We start from the raw sequence: 10371 nt of genomic DNA on the forward strand, positions 1-10371 counted from the left end.
TACCGTATGCCCACACCTGCATAAGGCCCAAGGGCCTGATGCATCTTAACTAAGTCTTATTTCGTCTCCTCATCGTTCATCCGTATGTATGTCTGTTAGTCCTCATTCATTGTATCATCTCACCCGTCCCTCACCCCCCTTGACCTGACCTGACTTACTGCCGAACATAAGTGCCGTCACGACATACAGTACATATCCTTGGCAACATCATTGATTTACACCATTTCGCCCTCCAAGTCAACCTGCCGCACCCACACTGACTTACCTCCTGCAGAACAATTAATCGGTATCTTTACATTATTGAAATTTTAGCTGATTATAATTTGGCGTGTCTGGAATACCTGATTATATTTTCGATTTTTATTTTATTTTGATATTTGTTTATACCGGTTTAAACCTTTAATTAAATTGTTTGATTATTTTCGTTGTTGTTGTTGTTACTGTTTTTGTTTTATCCCTCTTTAGCTTCGTTGTTCTTGATACTGTATTTGTTGTTGGTGAGTGCGGGTGGGTCTCTCTCTCTCTCTCTCTCTCTCTCTCTCAAGAGGGCGACATGCTGCAGGAGTCAAGGGCACACTGCCAGCTGAGTGCGTCAGTGTGTCTTCCCTGGCAACATGCTCAACAAAGAAAGAAAGAAAGCAAGGAAGGAAAGGATGAGCGAGAGAGAGAGAGAGAAAGAAAGAAAGCAGCTAAAAACACCGCAAGGGTGAGTCAGCTTGAGATATAGGTGAATAAAAGTGTGTGTGTGTTATGTTATGTTGATGCTCTCCAGTTATTATTGATTTTGGTCTTCCTTTCACACACACACACACACACACACACACACCTGTTCTGAATAAATTATATATATGTAAGAGTTAAGGAATCCTAAGTGGCAGGAACATGATTAATCTGTTTATAGAAGAAATAATTAACATAAAATCTTATAGTCTAGGGTGAATGTGTCTCCTTAGGTAGTTAATGTGTCTCCTAGGTAGTTAGTTAATGTGTCTCCTTAGGTAGTTAGTTAATGTGTCTCCTTAGGTAGTTAATGTGTCTCCTTAGGTAGTTAGTTAATGTGTCTCCTTAGGTAGTTAGTTAATGTGTCTCCTTAGGTAGTTAGTTAATGTGTCTCCTTAGGTAGTTAGTTAATGTGTCTCTGGTAGTTAATGTGTCTCCAGGTTAGTTAATGTGTCTCCTTAGGTAGTTAATGTGTTCCTTAGGTAGTTAGTTAATGTGTCTCTCTAGGTAGTTAGTTAATGTCTCCTTAGGTAGTTAGTTAATGTGTCTCTCTTAGGTAGTTAGTTAATGTGTTCCCTTAGGTAGTTAGTTGTGTCTCTTAGGTAGTTAGTTAATGTGTCTCTCAGGTAGTTAGTTAATGTGTTCTTAGGTAGTTAGTTAATGTGTCTCCTTAGGTAGTTAGTTAATGTGTCTCTCAGGTAGTTAGTTAATGTGTCTCCTTGTAGTTAGTTAATGTGTCTCCCAGGTAGTTAGTTAATGTGTCTCCTCAGTAGTTAGTTAATGTGTCTCTTATAGTTAGTTGATGTGTCTCCTTAGGTAGTTAGTTAATGTGTCTCCTTAGGTAGTTAGTTAATGTGTCTCTAGGTAGTTAGTTAATGTGTCTCCTTAGGTAGTTAGTTAATGTGTCTCCTTAGGTAGTTAGTTGATGTGTCCTCAGGTAGTTAGTTAATGTGTCTCCTCAGGTAGTAGTTAATGTGTCTTTAGTAGTTAGTTAATGGTCTCTCAGGTAGTTAGTTAATGTGTCTCTCAGGTAGTTAATGTGTCCCTTAGGTAGTTAGTTAATGTGTCTCCAGGTTAGTTAATGTGTCCTTAGGTAGTTAGTTAATGTGTCTCCTTAGTAGTTAATGTCTCCTTAGGTAGTTAGTTAATGTGTCTCTCAGGTAGTTAGTTAATGTGTCTCTAGGTAGTTAGTTAATGTGTCTCCTCAGGTAGTTAGTTAATGTGTCTCAGGTAGTTAGTTAATGTGTCTCCTTAGGTAGTTAGTTAATGTGTCTCCAGGTAGTTAGTTAATGTGTCTCCTTGGTAGTTAGTTAATGTCTCCTCAGGTAGTTAGTTAATGTGTCTCCTTAGGTAGTTAGTTAATGTGTCTCCTTAGGTAGTTAGTTGATGTGTCTCTTAGGTAGTTAGTTAATGTGTCTCTGTGTAGTTAGTTAATGTCTCCTAGGTAGTTAGTTAATGTCTCCTTAGGTAGTTAGTTAATGTGTCTCTAGGTAGTTAGTTAATGTGTCTCCTTAGGTGTTAGTTAATGTGTCTCCCTGGTAGTTAGTTAATGTGTCTTAGGTAGTTAGTTAATGTGCTCTCAGGTAGTTAGTTAATGTCTCAGGTAGTATGTGTCTCCTTAGGTAGAGTTAATGTCTCTCAGGTAGTTAGTTAATGTGTCTCCTTAGGTAGGTTAATGTGTCTCTTAGGTAGTTAGTTAATGTGTTCTTAGTAGGGTTAATGTGTCTCTCTAGGTAGTTAGTTAATGTGTCTCTCAGGTAGTTAGTTAATGTGTCTCCTTAGGTAGTTAGTTAATGTGTCTCCTTAGGTAGTGAGTTAATGTGTCTCCTCAGGTAGTTAGTTAATGTGTCTCCTTAGGTAGTTAGTTAATGTGTCTCTCAGGTAGTTAGTTAATGTGTCTCCAGGTAGTTAGTTAATGTGTCTCCTAGGTAGTTAGTTAATGTGTCTCCTTAGGTAGTTAGTTAATGTGTTCCTTAGGTAGTTAGTTAATGTGTCTCCTTAGGTAGGTTAGTTAATGTGTCTCCTTAGGTAGTTAGTTAATGTGTCTCTTAGGTAGTTAGTTAATGTGTTCTGGGGTAGTTAGTTAATGTCTCCTGAGGTAGTATGTTCTCAGGTAGTCCTTAGGTAGTTAGTTAATGTGTCTCAGGTAGTTAGTTAATGTGTCTCCTAGGTAGTTAGTTAATGTGTCTCTAGGTAGTTAGTTAATGTGTCTCCTTAGGTAGTTAGTTAATGTGTTCTCTAGTAGTTATGTGTCTCCTTAGGTAGGTTAGTTAATGTGTCTCTTAGGTAGTTAGTTAATGTGTCTCTCAGGTAGTTAGTTAATGTGTCTCCTTGGGTAGTTAGTTAATGTGTCTCCTTAGGTAGTTAGTTAATGTGTCTCCTAGGTAGTTAGTTAATGTGTCTCAGGTAGTTAGTTAATGTGTCTCCTTAGGTAGTTAATGTGTCTCCTTAGGTAGTTAGTTAATGTGTCTCCTTAGGTAGTTAATGTGTCTCCTCAGGTAGTTAGTTAATATGTCTCCTTAGGTAGTTAGTTAATGTGTCTCCTTAGGTAGTTAGTTTTAACTTTTTTCTCACGAGTCTAATGATGTTAAGGTTTAATATATGTTAATACTGAGAGAAATTAACCTAACCTAATCTGACTTAAATTAACCCAACTTAATCTAACTTAAGTTAACCTAAAGTAAACTAACTGAACCTATACTGAACTAACCTAACCTAACCTAATCTCACCTATATACGGTAGTTAAGCTGGGGTGATTAATCTTCACGTGTTGGTCTCGGTGTTCCAGCCAAGGTATTACTTATAGTGAGAGCAGTACAGTAATAACTCAAACGGGGCATCAGTCGAACGCTCCTTGAGTTAGCATTAGAAGAATTACGTGTTGCCAATAACAGTAATAATAACAAATAATAATAACAAATAATAAGCATGACGACGGGAATAACAATAGTAATAGTAATAATAGAATTTACAGATGCCATTGCTCTAAGGTACGGTCGGCCAGTAGGTTGCCCTCCCAATGCCTGTGTGGCTCTTCCTATGATGGCGATCACGCCATGGTGTGCAAGAAGGGGTTTATGCATGAGGCATGACGAGGTAGGGACTCACAGCAAATATATTGAAGGAAATCTGCGATGTCATGTAGAACCGACCTCCTTCCATTGGATGGTGAGATCTTCCAACACAGGACTTCAAACACATCTAACGAAGCCCGTGTGGACGTCAGTGCTCGAGGATTCTGGACGCGCGGACAGCGAGCCGACATCAGGATTTGATCCCATGGCCGTATGTCACCGTAACCTAGCTCTCGATGCTGCACATAGGAGGAACGAGAACGACAAGATAAGGGCATATGGGGAGAGAATCCAAAACGTTGATCAAGGCAGCCACTCCTTTAGTGTTCACAACCTCTGTGGGATGGGACCAAGTGCAAGATGTTTCTACGCCAGACTCGCGGAGGTGATCTCCGAACAGAAGCAGCAGCCCAGAAGTTATGTTCCAGCCTGGATGAGATGTCGACTGTCTTTCTCTCCTTCGGTCGGCTTTGCTCTGCCTCAGGAGCGAGAGCTTCTGCCCCAACTCCGACAACTGCTGCAGATATCGACTATGAGGCTACAGTCACTGAATGCCGCATAGATCTGCGGCTCCACTAATTTAACACAGATAGGATAGCTACATATGTATTAGGATATTTAATATTAAGGTAATTAAATGGTGGCGAAGGTGTGGCTATTGGGGAGACTGGACACGTCCCCCCAAATAATAATAGTAATAGTAATAATAATTATAAACACAGATAAACTTCCTAACTACACCTATCACCGTATGTTTACAATGACACACAGTTGAGTAGCTTATACGTGTATACAGGGACTGAGCTGTGATAACATGTATACAATGGTGGAAGTGAGTAGTGAAGATAAGTATACCATGGAGGAGAGGCTGCAGCTATCTCTGGTGGTCGTCTATACACACGCACATATATACATACATACATACACATACACAGCAGGTGAAAGTGTAAATATTGGCTACCTGGCTCACTCTTCCTGCTTACATAATACGTACCGAGGTCATGCCATACCTGTCTGTCTGTCTTTCTGTCTGTCTATACACGTGATGAGGTTAAGCTGTTGGTGTGTGGTGGTGGTGGTAGTTGTTGTGGTGGTGATGGTGGGGTTGATATGTTTAGCTGCTGTGGTTGGTATTGGTAGTAGTGGTGATGAGAGGAGAGAGACTTTTTTGTATGGTATATTTCTCTTTCCTCTTGTCTTTCTCATCATAACTTCTGAAGAACATTCACTCTCAAGGGGTAGACAGCCGCCCCTCCTTCCTTATCTCCTCCCCCTCCATCCTCCTTCTCTACATCACCCCTTCCCACCCCTCTCTCCTGCTCTATCACCCCCTTTCCCTCCTCCTATCCTCCTCCCCACTCTCCTCCTTCCTCCTCCCCTCCCCCACCCTCCCACTCCCTCCCCCCACTCCTCCCCCACTCCCCCTCCCCCACTCCCTCCCCCCACTCCTCCCCTCTCCCCTCCCCCTCTCCCTCCCCCTCCCCTCCTCTCCTCCCCCACTCCTCCCCACTCCTCCCTCCTCCTCCCCACTCCCCTCCCCCCCTCTTCCCCCTCCTCCTCCTCCTCCCTCCCTCCTCCTCCCCACTCCCTCCCCCCACTCCTCCACTCCCTCCCCCACCCCCCTCCCTCCCTCCTCCCTCCCCTCCCCACTCCCCTCCCTCCTCCTCCCCTCCCTCCCCCACTCCCCTCCCTCCTCCTCCCCACTCCCCCTCCTCTCCTCCCCCCTCCTTGCTCGTCATCCCCTCCCTCTTTCTGTACAATCACCACCGCCACAAGGTTGTACTGTCAGCGTCAGACTCCACACCACTAACTCTTTGTCTCACACACACACGCACACTCACTCACTCACTCACTCACTCTACACTACACACACACACACACACACACACACACTCACTCACTCTACACACACACTCACTCACTCTACACACACACACACACACACACTCACTCACTCTACACACACACACACACACCAGGAGGTAGATACGTCACCCTACATACCTGAGAATATTCCTTCACACCTTTGATGGGGGGTTCGTGAAGGTAAACAACAGGTGTGTGTGTGTGTGTGTCTAGGGAAATACCAGGGACAACTGTTCAGGGGAAATAATAATGGAGCCTTATTGAGAATACCTGAAGATTAGACACCCCCAACTTATTTCACCTGGAGATTGACCTAACCTAACCTAACCTAAACTTAACCTAAACCAACCTAACCTAACCTAAACCTCTCCTCCTCCTCCTTAGGTAACGTTGAAGTGGGTAGTCTGTAGGTGAAATTGGCTGGGGTGTCTAATCTTCAGGTGATGAGCGTGGTATACCTTCAGGCTTCCTCCTTTCCCGAACCTCCCACTCCTGACTCCCGGAACCCCGGACCCCCCTGCATTTCTGGTCTCTGCACCCCGGGATTCTCTGCACCCCTGCACCTCTGACCCCCCGTGCCCGATCTCTGCACTTCTGACCTCTGCACCCCCTGACCTATCTGCACCCTTCCTTACGTATAAATTAATGGCAGTCTTGTTTCAAAGTAATAAAACCTAATTGTTGGTATTATTTTAAGATACGACTCTGATAGCTGAGGGGGAAGAGTGGTTGTGGGGTGTGGGGAAGGTTGTGGGTCCAGGGGTGTGGGGAAAGGGTTATGGGTGTGGAGTTTGGTGATAGGTCTGTGTGGATTGTGGTGTACTGTGGGGAAGGTTGTGGGTCCAGGTGGGGTGTGGGGAAGGCCAGGGTCCAGCAGGGTGGGGAGGCTAGGCAGTGATGACCCCCTTCTTGCTAGTCATGTGACCCAGTTATTTGTACACCGTCATCGCCTTCCTTGGTTCACCTTATTAAGAGTTTTAACCTGATTTATTAAGCAGCTGTGGTGATGTATCTTGGTTGACGATACACACACACACACACACACACACACACTCCACTCCACTCACTCACTCACTCACTCACTCACTCACTCACTCACTCACTCACTCACACACATTAATATTGATAGACTCGTCTCATAAAAGGTGAATTTGGCCTCCTTCCCACACCCTCTGTACACTTAGCGTCAACTTTAACTGCAGTGTATCGTGACCACCGCCTGTGACTTCTGCAGGAGCCAGAACATCCTTGGCCTGTATGCGCCGCCCCTGTTACTCGTGGGTGGAGGTTAGAGAGGCCCTGACGGTGATGTAGAGAGAGGTAGAGGTCGAAAGATAGAGAGAGAGGGAGGTGGTGGTGAGGGAGGAACCTTGGGGAGTCGGTATAGCTGGTCATCGACCTTGCCCACACCGCCTCTGCACCAGCCGTCCTGCCGTGAGTCTCGCCCCTTCCTCTCCCCACCCCCCCTCCCTTCTTAATAATTTACCTTCATGTTGGCATTATTACTGAAGGTGTAGTTAGTTGCAGTTCTCTTATATAATGCAGGAAAATTAAACGACCAACAGCTAGTACTGATTTTTATACCGCCACACAAGTATAGCTTAGCTTAGCTTAGCTTAGGTTAGGTTAGGTTGGATTAGGTTAGGTTACATTAGGTTAGGTTACATTAGGTTAGGTTACATTAGGTTAGGTTACATTAGGTTAGGTGCTTTCTATATCCCTACCGAGACAGGAGTCCATTCTGAAATTCATCACCACCCTCCCTCCTCCCTCCTCCCTCCCTAAGTACAGGTTCTATGTAGAGTGACTGACTGACTGTACAGGAAACGTCTGGTCAGAATTTGGGTTATGTAAACAGTTTATAGATACAATGCCTGTGAGGTGAGGAACACAAACATGTATCTGGTTATTTGGCTTTTGTTGTTCTTGTGTGATGTTTGTTTGTTTCTTTGTTTGTCTTTGTTTACTTTTGAGACACGTGGTTTATTATTATTATTATTATTATTATTATTATTATTATTATTATTATTATTATTCGTCATTTCTATGTATATATTGTGTGTGTGTGTGTGTGTGTGTGTGTGTGTGTGTGTGTGTGTGTGTGTGTGTGTGTGTGTGTGTGTGTGTGTGTGTGTGTGTGTGTGTGTGTGTGTGTGTGTGTGTACGTTTTTCTTATATTTTAGATATTTTTAATTATCAGTAAGAATTCTATAATGACTTTTGTTTGTGTGTCCATTTGAGGAATTTATTCTCACATTTATTTAATCATTACAGTAGAGAGAGAGAGAGAGAGAGAGAGAGAGAGAGAGAGAGAGAGAGAGAGAGTAAGAGAGTAGCCAATTTCCACAATAAGCCAATAATAATAACACACACACACCACTCACTAGATTAATGCAAGCACTCACGAACAAAAAAGTCCCTGGACACGCCTGGAAACACTTAACTGCTGAACGGTGAGTCTCAGAACTACATTGTCTAACCCACAGATATGTGTCTTCACAATTCCTCATTTAACCTTGGAACCAATCCCAACCAAACCAACCCAACCTAAATCCAAACCTAACCTAACCTAACCTAACCCCACACAGATGGCGTTCCAGTACCTCATTTAACCTTCGAACCTAACCTAACCAAACCATCCCAACCTAACCAACCCAACCCAACCAAACCTAACCCACAGATGGCGTTCCAGTACCTCATTTAACCTTCGAACCTAACCTAACCAAACCATCCCAACCTAACCAACCCAACCCAACCAAACCTAACCCACAGATGGCGTTCCAGTACCTCATTTAACCTTCGAACCTAACCTAACCTAACCTAACAGGAGGAGTGCAGAGAAACTTGTGTTCGTGACTGTACATGTGTGATATATCCTCCCTCGGTGATCTATTTACCTGTTCATAATGCTCTACCTGCTGATTGCCTTCTATCCAGGTAACCAACCAACTAGCCACTCTGACGTCAAGCTGCTGGAGAATTGTTGTTATTTTAGGGTTAATTATAGGGTCAAGTTTGGTGGTGGTTGTGGTTGGTGGTGGTGGTGGTTGGTGGTAGTGGTGGTAGGGAACTGAAGTATGCCTAACATGGGTGTGGTGTGGAGAGAGAGAGAGAGAGAGAGAGAGAGAGGTAAGGGGTAGGGGTTAGACAAGTGGTATAGGGAGAGTTAAGGGGCAAAGGGGTAAGGGTGAAGTCAGGGAGAGGAAGAAAGAGGTAAGGGAATTAAATCATCGTACTCAAGGTAACTATATGAGTCATCGTACTCAAGGTAACAAAGTCATCGTACTCGAGGCCTCTCACCTCCGTAATGATGACTGTCTCGATTTGGTGAACCTTGGCGGGCGTTGAGGACCTATAGACATACCGCCACGCCCAAACCTCTACAGTAGTGCGGCGTGGGCGGGAAGGAGGTGTTTGAGGGGGCGAGGAAGAACGACGCGAAGTCCTCCACCACACACACACACACACACACACACTCACACACACACACGCGCGCGCGCACACACACACACACACACAGGAAAGATATCTCGTAAAGATTAGGAACATCCCCCACGCTTATTTCATCTGGTGATTAAATGTTCTAACTCATTGGTTAGATGTGGTTAGGTTAGGTTAAATTTGGTTAGATTAGATTAGGTTAAGGTTAATTAGGTTAGATTGGATTAAGCTAGATTAGGTTAGGTCAGATTAGTTTAAGCTTAGTTTGATTAGATTGGGTTAGGTCAGGTCAGATCAGATTAGGTTAGCATTAGTGTATTTAACCATGAGGCAAAATAAACTGGGGTTCCTAATTCTTGTGAGACCCAGGGCGAGTTGTATATCCTGTGTGCGCGTGCGTGCGCGCGTGTGTGTGTGCGCGTGCGTGCGTGCGTGTCGGTCGTTCAAGATAATCAGAATAAGTCTTCATTATACAGAGACCCTGAATGAGAGTTGTGTGGGGGCGGGAAAGGGTGAAGCCAGCCATCGTGGTGTGAGGGTTGAGTGGAAGGTATTAGGGGGTAAGGGGAGGGTAAGGGGAGGGGTAGGGTAGGGTAAGGTAGGGTACTAGGGTAGGGTAGTGTGGTGGTCAGGTGCTATAAGATTGGTGGTAACTTTGTGTTCTCTCTCTTCTGCAGGTACAGTGCTTCCTCTGCCGGAGTGACGGACCCTTCCTCCTCCTCTGTTGCTGCTGAGGTCTACACACACACACACACACACACACACAGTATACACACACACACAGTATACACACACACACACACAGTATACACACACATACATATACACACACACACACACTTACACGAATGAGAGTATTATTATTTACTTATATGGACACACTACAACCCCCAAATTCTTCCCCCTCTCTTCATTCCTGAGTCTGGCTGCCATCACAAAGACCACAATGACTAAGACCCTCGTGGTGGTAAGGTTGGTGGTTGTGTGTGGTGCATTGTGTAACCTGTACGGTGGTGTATTCTGTAGTGCATCACTTATAGGTAATACAGAGATATGAACAGGAATTCATACAAAACCCGTATACTGTGTCGGAATTATTCTTCGTCCGGTGCAGAAAATTTTGATTGTGTAGTTAACTTTTGATTTTAACTTTGAAACTTATTACATCTAACAATAATTAATACGTGTGTTTTTACTTTTAACCTAACCAAACCTAACCTAACCTAACCAAACCTAACCAAACCTACCTTAACCTAACCAAACCAAACT

The sequence above is a fragment of the Homarus americanus genome, unplaced genomic scaffold (assembly GCF_018991925.1).
Source record: "Homarus americanus isolate GMGI-L3 unplaced genomic scaffold, GMGI_Hamer_2.0 scaffold7626, whole genome shotgun sequence".
In the NCBI taxonomy this organism is placed as follows: Eukaryota; Metazoa; Arthropoda; class Malacostraca; order Decapoda; family Nephropidae; genus Homarus; species Homarus americanus.